Source organism: Bos indicus x Bos taurus, chromosome 16 (genome assembly GCF_003369695.1).
Source record: "Bos indicus x Bos taurus breed Angus x Brahman F1 hybrid chromosome 16, Bos_hybrid_MaternalHap_v2.0, whole genome shotgun sequence".
Lineage (NCBI taxonomy): Eukaryota > Metazoa > Chordata > Mammalia > Artiodactyla > Bovidae > Bos > Bos indicus x Bos taurus.
In genome coordinates, this window is record NC_040091.1 from 7,100,215 (window position 1) to 7,110,635 (window position 10,421).

General features: G+C 45.1%; 1 long non-coding RNA gene across 1 annotated transcript; it reads right to left on the reverse strand.

The window, feature by feature from the left end:
• Window positions 1-1,421: 1,421 nt before the first annotated feature.
• On the reverse strand, window positions 1,422-6,402 carry LOC113907015. The gene is made up of 3 exons (XR_003515070.1): window positions 6,338-6,402; window positions 6,114-6,116; window positions 1,422-1,465 (listed from the first exon to the last, which is right to left on the reverse strand). It is a non-coding gene; the product is annotated as an uncharacterized LOC113907015 (long non-coding RNA).
• Window positions 6,403-10,421: the final 4,019 nt, after the last annotated feature.

Genomic DNA, 10,421 nt, shown 5'->3' on the forward strand with positions numbered 1-10,421 from the left:
GAAGCCTTTTACACATTTTTAAAAGTCAGTTATTTGCCTTTTGTTGTTTTGAAGCTGAGTTGTAGTAGTTGCTATATATTCTGGATATTGGCCCCTTATTCAGATGCAAGTTTGCAGATACTTCCTCTCATTCCATCAGTAGCCTTTCTGTTGATTGTTGAAGAGACCATCTTTCTTGATTTGTCATTTTAGAACCCTGGCAAAGATCATTTGGCCTCACATGTGTGAATTTTATTCAAGATTCCCTCCTTATGATTCATGGTGTCTCTGCCTATTTTGCTGCAGGTGGAACACAGTTTTGACTACTGTGGCATTCTTACCGGTTTTGAATTCAGGAAGCCTGAAGACCCCATTGTCATTCTTTGCTCTTAAGATTAGTTTGTTCTTTGGGTTTCTCTTCGGTTGCATAAATTTCAGTATTTGGGGATTTTTTCTTTCCATTTCTATGAAAATGACATGAGACTTTGTGAGTGGTTTCAATATATATGTACATCACTTTTAGGAGTATAGGAAGGTCAACAACACTAAATATTCCAGTCAATGAATATAGTATGGTATTCTGATTACTTGTCTCGTCTTTCTTTCAAAAGCATTCTATGGTTTTCAGTGCACAAATCTTTCACTTCCTAAGGGGCCTTTGTGTTGCCTTGCTTGGGACCTCTAGAGTCAAGGATGGGAAAGATGGGCTTTTTGAAGACTGTGAATGTCCCTTCCCTCCCTTCTGTACCTACTCTCTAGTTACTTGTCAGACAGGAGCTCTGGGCCATGCCCTTCACCACTGCCTACAAGTGAGCCCCCTACAGGGAATTTGCTTTGAATCTGAGTGTTCATCTTACTATTTTAATGTTCACAAGCACTCTCCCAATCCCTGGCCTACGTTCAAGGGCCCCAGGTATACCTATATATGAATGATCTCATCAGGGCATCAAATTGTCTACAATAGAGAAAAACCTGAAGAGGCAATTAATTACCTTTTCCTTGTCTTTGGAGCTATGAGAGCTGAACTTTCCAATGTAGTAGGCAGTCGTCAGATCTCCCTATCTATAATTAACATATTTCAAACAATAATTAACATATTTTTAAAAAATCACAAAAAACACACATTTGTTGATCAGAGTAGCCATATCTCCAGTGTGTCCATAACTGTTGGAATTTCAGCTTTGTAAGCTTGAATGTAAAAGCTATATTGGGCCTGTAGAAGTGTAAGGTTACAATGTAATTCTGTCAGCATCTCTCTCTCATATGACATTTTGCACTGGGATTGACATCTTGTTGAAAGGCTCTGACTCCACAAACACAGGGGAGGTCTGTGAACCTGGAAGACAGACCAGGGCGATGCTGTGTGAGCCAAGCTGAGGAGGAGAAATGGGTGGATCAACTTGTATAATAACTGTATTATTGCTCCTGGTTGTCTTTCTGCAGACTGCTTCCTGGAAAATATTAGCAACAGTGATGCAGAAGAGAACTCAGTAGGGAACAACTCTCAGGTGGGGTTAACAGGGAGAGGGTTCCAGGACCACTTGAGTTACACTTAACTCTTAGGAGATGAAGGAAGGCGAATATCAACTGAGGAAGTAGAAGGAAATATGCATAGACTTTTTTATTTGTTCTTTTCATATTTTAATGATTTTATAGACCCATGTGATCATGTGCTATATCGTGCTGTGCTTCAAGACATCTCTTTTTGTTTGTCCATTTAAAAATCTCCTTTCCGACAAGACTACTCTTTCCTTGTCCTTTCACTGCTAAATGTGAAAGCTTGGCTTCTGGTCAATACCTGCAGGGTTTTATGTACAAGGAACTTTGGCTTTTTGTTTAAATTCTCCTATGATGGCCACATGCTATGGACACAAAATTCTCACGGTCACTTGACACTGGAGACCAAGTTCTGGCAGTGAGTGTCAGGTGGTGGGTGAGATGTGAACCCATCTCCCTCTGCATTTTCAGGACTTGTGGTTTCCCTTCATATTTGTCCTCACTGTTTGTTCCTTGTATGAAGGGTGCTCTCAGGGTTGGATGAGTCAAAGCTCATGTGCTCTGGTGTCCCTGCCTGGGCTGAGTCTCCTGCAGCTCATCTCAGCACCACACCTCCCCAAGGATGTTGTGTTGCGTGAGAGCAGTCCATGTGCAGCTGCCCCTAGAGACCAGCATGTCCACAGATTCTAGAGACTGTGAAGAGGCCGCTAGCTTTCTTTACACATTGCTCTAGCAGTACTGCTGATCTGGTCTCCTGGGACTGACCAGACCTAGGTCAGAGACTCAGAGCAGCAGGACCTGGGGTGACTGCTCCCCTTAGAACCACTACTCCCTCCAGACCAAAGCTCCAGGTGGTTTTGATCACCATCTTTGCACACTCCTCAACTCACTTGTTTACCTTTTATTTTTTTGTTTGTTTTGCATTTGAGCTTTGGGATTTTCTGATATATTTTGAGTATGAGCTCCTAATGTGATATACGGTTTGCAATTTTTCTGTAGGTTAACTTTTCATCCTACTGATTGTTGAAGAGACTACCCTTTCCCTATTTTGTTGTCTTAGAACCTTCATAAATTTTATTTCACCTTGTATCCATGAGTTTACTTGTTTGTTTGCTTTTTATTCTGGTATTTAGGGCTATGCATCTATTTCTATGTCAGTATCATACAGCTTTGATTCCAGTAACTTTGTAATGTGTTTTGAAATCAAGAGATGAGAAACTTTGATCTTTGTTCTCAAGATCATTTTGTCTATTTGGAGTTCTTTGTGGTTCCATACATATTTTTGGAATTGTTTTTTCTATTTCTATGAAAATGACATTAATATTTTGATTGGTGTTGCAATGAATCTTTACTTAGGTTTAGGTACTGCAGAAATGTCAATAGTACTAAGTCTCCAGTCTATGAGCATGGAATGTCATGTCAATTCCTCATCCTTGAGTCACTCTCTCAGTGTGGTGTGTAGTGTTCAGTGTGCTGTTTGTGTCTCTCTGAAGGCCCTGTATCCCTCCTTCCCTGATCTCAGAGTCAGTGGTGGAGGGATGGGCTTGTGAGGAGACACAGTGTCTCTCCCTTCCTCCTCACCTCTTCTCTGATGATATTCAGCACAGGTGCCCTGGGCCCTGTATCCATACCTTTCCCCTCAAGAGGAATACCTGCTGGGAATTCCTCTAAGATTTGGGTGTTGACATTGCTGTTTCAGTGTCCCAAAGGCTCATGAGTACCTGGGATGTGTGCATGAGCCCAGGAAATGCCTACAAATGAATCATCAAATCAAGCCAGTCAGATGCTCTACAGAAACTGTTGGGGTACAATTCACAGGCCTGCAAGTCCTGTGCTTATCTAGACTTGAGACCAAAGAAAGATCCCAGAGTCGACAGAGATATCAAAGGTTTAATAGATGGGATGATTTCCATGTCTGAAGTAAAAGGATCCTGAAGAGACACCCACTGTGGATAGCAGGGGACAGGCAGAAGACAGCAGCTGCAGCATTCTTCACTCGGGGGGATTGGGAGTCTACCAGTTACAGTGGGAATGAACAGCAGGTTGGCTCCTTGGTTAAATTGGTTACCATGGAAACCAGTAGAGCATCACATCCCTCTCTTAGCCCCTCAGGCTAAATACTTTCATGGGGCTGAAGTCTTGTCTTTGTTAATCTATCAGCAAACAGCCATCTTGAAATGGCCAGAAATTGCAGAGGAAATAATCAGGAGAGGGAAAATAACAGAGGGTTGGTAACATCCTATATATAGCCTTGCATGCTCAGTCACTCAGTTTTGTCTGACCCTTTGAGATCCCATGGACCCATATCCCACCAGGCTCCTCTGTCCATGTATTCTCCAGGGAAGAATATTAAAGTGGTTCACCATATCCTCCTCCAAAGCCTCTTCCCAACCCAGGGATTCAAACCATGTCTCCTCTATTGGCAGGCGGATTCTTTACTACTGAGCCACCTGGGAAGCCCTACATCCTCCCTTGTAACAAAGTCCCCTGGCATTCCAAAAACTATTCTACCACAATTTATCAGAAGTGTTAGAACAAGTGGTACTGATCTCAAGATTCATTCAATCTTCCCTGGTGACTCAGACAGTAAAGATTTCACCTGCAATGCAGGAGACCTGGATTTGAAACTTGGGTCAGGAAGATCCCCTAAAGAAGGAAATGACCACCCATTCCAGTGTTCTTGCCTGGAGAAATCCATGACAGAGGGGCCTGGTGGGCTACAGTTCATAGGGTCACAAATTGTTGAACATGACTCAGTGACTAAGCACATGCACGTGTAAAAATGGATATAGTGGTTGTTGTGTGTTATAGTGTGGTAGCCACTAGCCAGATGTGACTGTTATAATTTGCTTAAAGGCATGTTTTACAGGTGTCAAAAACACTTGGAATTTCAGGTTGGTTAGCATGAAGGTGAGAAGTCTAATGGGCCTGTAGAAGTGAGAGGTTGGAATTCACTCTTTCACCGTCTCTATCTTTAGGTTTGCAACTGAAATCAGTGTCTTATTGAAGGTCTCTGATTGCACAGAGCACAGATGACTGCCATCTGCTATCCACTGTGAAGTGTCTTTCCAGAATCCTAGGAAAAAGTTCAGGGTGATGCTGTGAGAGCCAGCAGGGCCTCAACTGGAGTAGAAGTGGGTGGCTCGCTCATCTAATCACCTTGTTGCTCCTGGTTGTGTTCCTATGGAATGTGTTGTGGAGAGCATTTGGTGCAGTGATGAGGAAGGGGACACGGGCAGGAAACAATATTCAGTTGGGATCTGATGGGAGAGGCTTCCTGGAACTTTAGGGTTAAATACCCTGCTTGGAGCCTAAGGAAGGTGAGCATTAAATTAGGAAGAACGAACTCTGTGTACAATTCTGACTGACTATTTTCATATTTTCATGATATGATAGAGAAATCGTTTCCTGGACTTGCATTGTGCTCTGTTTATAAACACCTTTTGTTCCTTTACTCTTCAAAAATTATTTTGCCCATAAGAGCTGCTCTTTTCTGCTTTTCCACTAGTATGGAAGCCTGGTCTCTGGTCAGCACATCTCGGGTATTGTGCACTGAAGTCTGTTTTCTATTTCATGTTGAACTATGATGGCCATATCCTAGTGGGCACAAAACTCTCATTGCCACTTGACACTGGAAACCTGGTACTTGTAGCTCATGTGAGGTAGTGTGTGAGATGTGAACTCTCTCCTCCTGAGCTTTCAGGACTTGTGACTTCCCCTCATGTTTTCCTTCACTGTTAATTCCTCATGTAGAGGTCTCTCCCAGGGGTGGATGAGTCACAGCACACAGGTCCTAGTGTCCCTCTCTGGGCTCGGTCTCCTTGGGCTCAACTCAGCCTCCGCACCAGCCAAGGCTGATGTGCTTCCATGTGAGAAGTCCACGTCCAGCTGCTCCTAGAGACCCTCCATGGCTGCAGATTCTAGAGTCTGTGAAGGGGCCACGGGGCTTCTTCACACAGTTGCTTTCACAGCCCTGCTGACCTGCTCTCCTGGGATTGAGCAGTCCCAGGGCAGCAGGTCCTGGGGTCACTTCTGCTCTCATAACCCACTGCTGCATCCAGAGAGTCCTTCCCCTTCTTCCCAGTCCCAGGCCTGCCCCATCCTCTGTCCTTTCCTTACACCTTCCCAGGTTTCATCCCTCCAATTTTCCAAGTCTCAGTGCAAACCCAGAAGCTACCAGGTGTTTATAGAGGACCCTTGCCACAGCATTCTGGCTAAATGAAACTGGAAGCGTTTGCCTCTGTCCTCTCTAAGGGTTTGGGAAACTTGAGGTGTTGCTCTGAACATTAAGCATCTCCCAGATACCTCAGGTCACCCCAGTCAACGGGAGAATCTCTGTTGTGTGGAATTTTTGTCCTTCCCTCCCACAGGGGTCAAAACACTCTCAGATCCATGCCAAGTCCTCCCTGGGAGGGATGGATTGGTTAATTCAATAATGGGCTGATTGGAGATGTTGATCATACACCCATGGTCCTTCTTCCAATGTGCCCCTGTTGGAGAACTCTAGGGTTGGTGGAGGTTCAAGGAGGAAGGAAAGGACCAGGGACAAGAGGAGAGAAATGAGGAAAGAAGAGAGAGGAAATAGTGGGAGAAAGAGGCAAGCGAGGTCATGGGCAGAGAAGCATGGAGACAGTGACCGCCTGGAGGAGGAACAGGTTGTCACGGCCTCATTTGTGGTCACATGTAGACAATTTGAGGGTGGCAACAGGATGTTGGAGGTCAGAGACCCGCTTTTTCATTGCAGAGTTGAAACTCTGAGGTCCTTGAGGCAAGTACTCCAGGGGTCCCAAAGCCAGGCTGTGAGGAGCACCAGGGTCCCCTGGTCATATCCTGACTCTAAGTCTCCCATTTGCTTTCCCACAGCCTCTCCATATGACTGCTGCCCTCAGACACCAGACGAGTACATGGCAGATGATGAAGATTCAGAGACAATGAGCAAGAATACTGAGGTCATTTATTTCTTTTTCCATATCCTTCAAAAATTTTATCTTTCTCTGATCCATAGACTCTTCCTTGTAACCCTTCCCCATCTCCTCTTTCCAACTTTTTGTGATTAACCTTCTGGAGGACTTGGTGTCTTGTAGGCACTTAGGGTTCTGGAAGCTTATATAAAATCTATGAAATCTGTCTGCAGCCCTCTTCCCCCATTTTCTTAGCATTGCCCTGGCTCCTGACCTCACGTCTACACCCTTGAACCTGGCTTTGTCACCATGAGTGGCCTGAGCAGGAGTTGAGGCTGTAGTCAGCAGGTCTGGACGCACACAGCTGAAGGAGCCCCATGAAGTCTGCACTGCCCTGAGCTACTCCATATGATTGCTTTCCTGCTCTGGGACCTGCCTGATTGATCTCTTCCTTCCAGGTGTCAGACAAGTCTCTAATCAGCTCTTTGGAGAATGGCAAAAATGTCATCAGTGATGATGAAAAAGACCAGGAGGAAGTGTGAACGTGGGGCCCGAGTTGAAAAGGTGAGGCAGACGAGGGCATGTGTCTCCATCATGACCCCAGCTCACTTGGTGCTTCAGAAACATGAGCAAAAACCCTGGGGTCTGCTGCTGAGTGTGACCACAAAAGTGGAGACAAGAGGGTGGTAACAATCCGCACTGATGGGTGGAGGATGCCCTTAGCACGTCTCCCCAGGGCACAGGTCCCGTCCACAGACATCCCCGAGGTTGCTGGGCTGGCTCCTCTGGCAGCTCTTACATTTGCAGGCAGGCTGGGGGCACTGTGGGGCCACCGTGTGCAGTCCAGGAGCTGCTGTTCCAGCGTGTTCTTTTTGAAGATCCCCACTGGGGGCTTCCTCATCTCCCTCTGCAGGACCCAGCTCTGCCCTCCAACCCCCTAAAGGCAGCAGGGGGAACACCTAGGTCATCACCAGCTGCAGAGAGAGGTTCGGGCGGCCCCACCCTCCCCAGTCCTGGGCTCCCGGGAACAGAGTGAAAGAGACACCGGCGCCCAGAGCTCGTGCAGTCAGGGAGTCACCTGGCAGCTCTGCCTCCCTGTGTGTGCTCCCTGGCCCTGAGAGTCCCAGCGAGCCTGGGGGTGTCTGAGTCTGGGGTCCCTCAGGATCTGGAACCCTGGGGTCCTGGGTCAGCTCAGGTACCTTTTCTCAACCTGAAGTTAGAGGTTGTGTAGATTCTTCTGTGTATGTGTCCAATTCCAACTTAAGAATCACCAGAAATCAACTCAGTGCCGTGTGCACTTGGGATGGTGGTGCTGGTGGTAAAGAACCCACCTGCCAATGCAGGAGACACAGGAGACTCGGGTTCAACTTCTGGGTAGGGAAGATAGACTGGAGAAGGTAATGGCAACCCACTCCAGTATTCTTTCCTGGAGAATCCCAGTGACTGAGGAGCCTGGTGGGCTATCATCCATAAGGTTGCACAGACTCGAACATGACTGAAATGACTGAGCAGCATACTTGGGATAAGTGGCAGGATTTAACTTACTCATGTTCCTTTTTTTTTTTTTTTCAATTCTGTCCTTAATAACATATCTTGTTTTATTACTGTTTAAAAAGCAGTGTCTTCTCTCAAATTTTAATGTTGTAATATGCTAAACAAATAAAATGTACCTTTATATTATAACAACATAATAACAATTTAAAATCATAAACCTCAGGAGAGTTTGGCTGGGGGTTAGAAATGATTATTCAGGAAAATAGAGACCCTATGTGTCTGTCCATTTCCAATGCTCAGGTCTCAGGAGCAGTTGTATTGAGTGTAGGATGGGTGAACAGGTTCTCCTACCCACTGTGTCATCTGATCCCTGCTCCTCCCAGGGCCTAGAGGGAAGGGGGGCCCAAGCTTTTAGTCCTGAATCCGAGTCCCCTGTTCCTCCACCTGAGTCTCACTGTCCAGGGGACCCATCAGTTGAACATTGCTGGCCAGATGCTCAGGTGTACTTGCTCCTGTGGGGCATTTTTAAATGCTTCCCACTCACAGACAACACCCTCAACAAAGAGCAGCAAACAGACCCAGCGGCCTGAAGATCTGAGCCCCAAAGCCAAGTCTAGATCCTGGGAAGTCTTCTGGGTCCTGCTCACCCTCCCCAGGGAGCCTTCCTCCGTCTGACTCTGCACATCCCAGGGACTCCATCACCTGTGTTGTCGTTGCAGGCTCTCATCTGAATCCCTGAAGACCTGGACCTGGACCCCATCCTGGACCCCAGAGGCGGTGGAGCCCACACAGCACGAGGAGCCTCATTTGGATCAGATTAGGGGAGGCCTCACTGCTTCTTTCCTGAGGGCCCTCATTTAGTACAGCTTCAGTTGTTTTGTTGTATAGATTTAGTATTAGTTTTATCTAGTTTTATCTACAAGTTCTGTATGTATCTGTATGTTCAATGTTTATAGGTAAGGTTTTTCATTAAAGGTTTAAAATCTATTTGTTATTTTTACAAAATATTTGTTTGTAAAACACACATGTATAGAATAGCAACCTCAGCAGAGGTAGAACTTAATGAATTGTCGTGAGCCAGTCACCCTAGCCTCTGCTACTAGGGTCACTGCTCCTTTCACTCAACTCAGTCTTCTTTGAGAAAGAACTACAGATTTAGTCCTTACATCTGTCCAGGGTCACCAGCTTCCTCTGCTTCCTTTAAATAGTCCCCCTGGCTTGATTTACTGAAGTGTGTCTTGCTCTTTTCGTTAATCTGAACAAACTGTCAACAAGATAGCTGTGCACTTTTCTGGCAGAGGTCTGACTATCTTGACTCTGAAAGCATCAGAATCTAATTCAGGATGCACACTTGGGGTCTCCGTATCAGTGAATCCATAAAAAGTGTGCTTTGAAACAGACAGAAGAGCCACAGCGTCAGGCCCTGGCTGCAATTCAAAGACTACAGGCTAGTCATCTGCCCTGGAGCCTCGAGAGAACCCTGCTCCTCTGATGTTGCAAAGGAGGCTGCAGAGACCCACACTGAGCAGAGCCTGTGGCAGATTCAGGGGTCCTACAGCATCAGTCAGGGGCCTTTCAGACTTGATGTTGATCCCATGCAGCTTCTCACTACCCATCCTTTATTTTGTATTTTTAAAATTAATTTTATTGCAAAATAGTTACTTGATAGAGCTGTGTTAGTTTCTACTGTACAGAAAAATGAATCAGCATATATGTATGTGTGGGTATATATATGTGTGTGTGTATATATATGTATGTGTGTGTGTGTGTGTGTATTTTATATGTATGTGTGTGTGTGTATATATATGTGTGTGTGTTAGCAAAGCTCCGTGAGTTTAGCTCATAGTGTGACTGGGAGAATGAATCTCATTAATCTCCATTCCTCACTATTCACCTAATGCCATATATGTGTGTGTGTGTGTGTGTGTGTGTGTGTGTATGTGTGTGTGTATATATGTATATATATATATATATATATTTGTGTGTGTGTATATATATACATAAATGTGTGTGTCTGTATATATGTGTGTGGGTGTGTGTATATATGTATCTGTGTGTGTATGTGTGTGTATATATATATATATAAATGTGTGTGTATCAATGCCAAAGAATGCTCAAACTACCACACAATTGCACTCATCTCACATGCTAGTAAAGTAATGCTCAAAATTCTCCAAGCCAGGCTTCAGCAATATGTGAACCGTGAACTTCCTGATGTTCAAGCTTGTTTTAGAAAAGGCAGAGGAACCAGAGATCAAATTGCCAACATCCTCTGTATCATGGAAAAAGCAAGAGAGTTCCAGAAAAGCATTTATTTCTGCTTTATTGACTATGCCAAAGCCTTTGGCTGTGTAGATCACAATAAACTGTGGAAAATTCTGAAAGAGATGGGAATACCAGACCACCTGATCTGCCTCTTGAGAAATTTGTATGTAGGTCAGGAAGCAACAGTTAGAACTGGTCATGGAACAACAGACTGGTTCCAAATAGGAAAAGGAGTTCGTCAAGGCTGTATATTGCCACCCTGTTTATTTAACTTATATGCAGAGT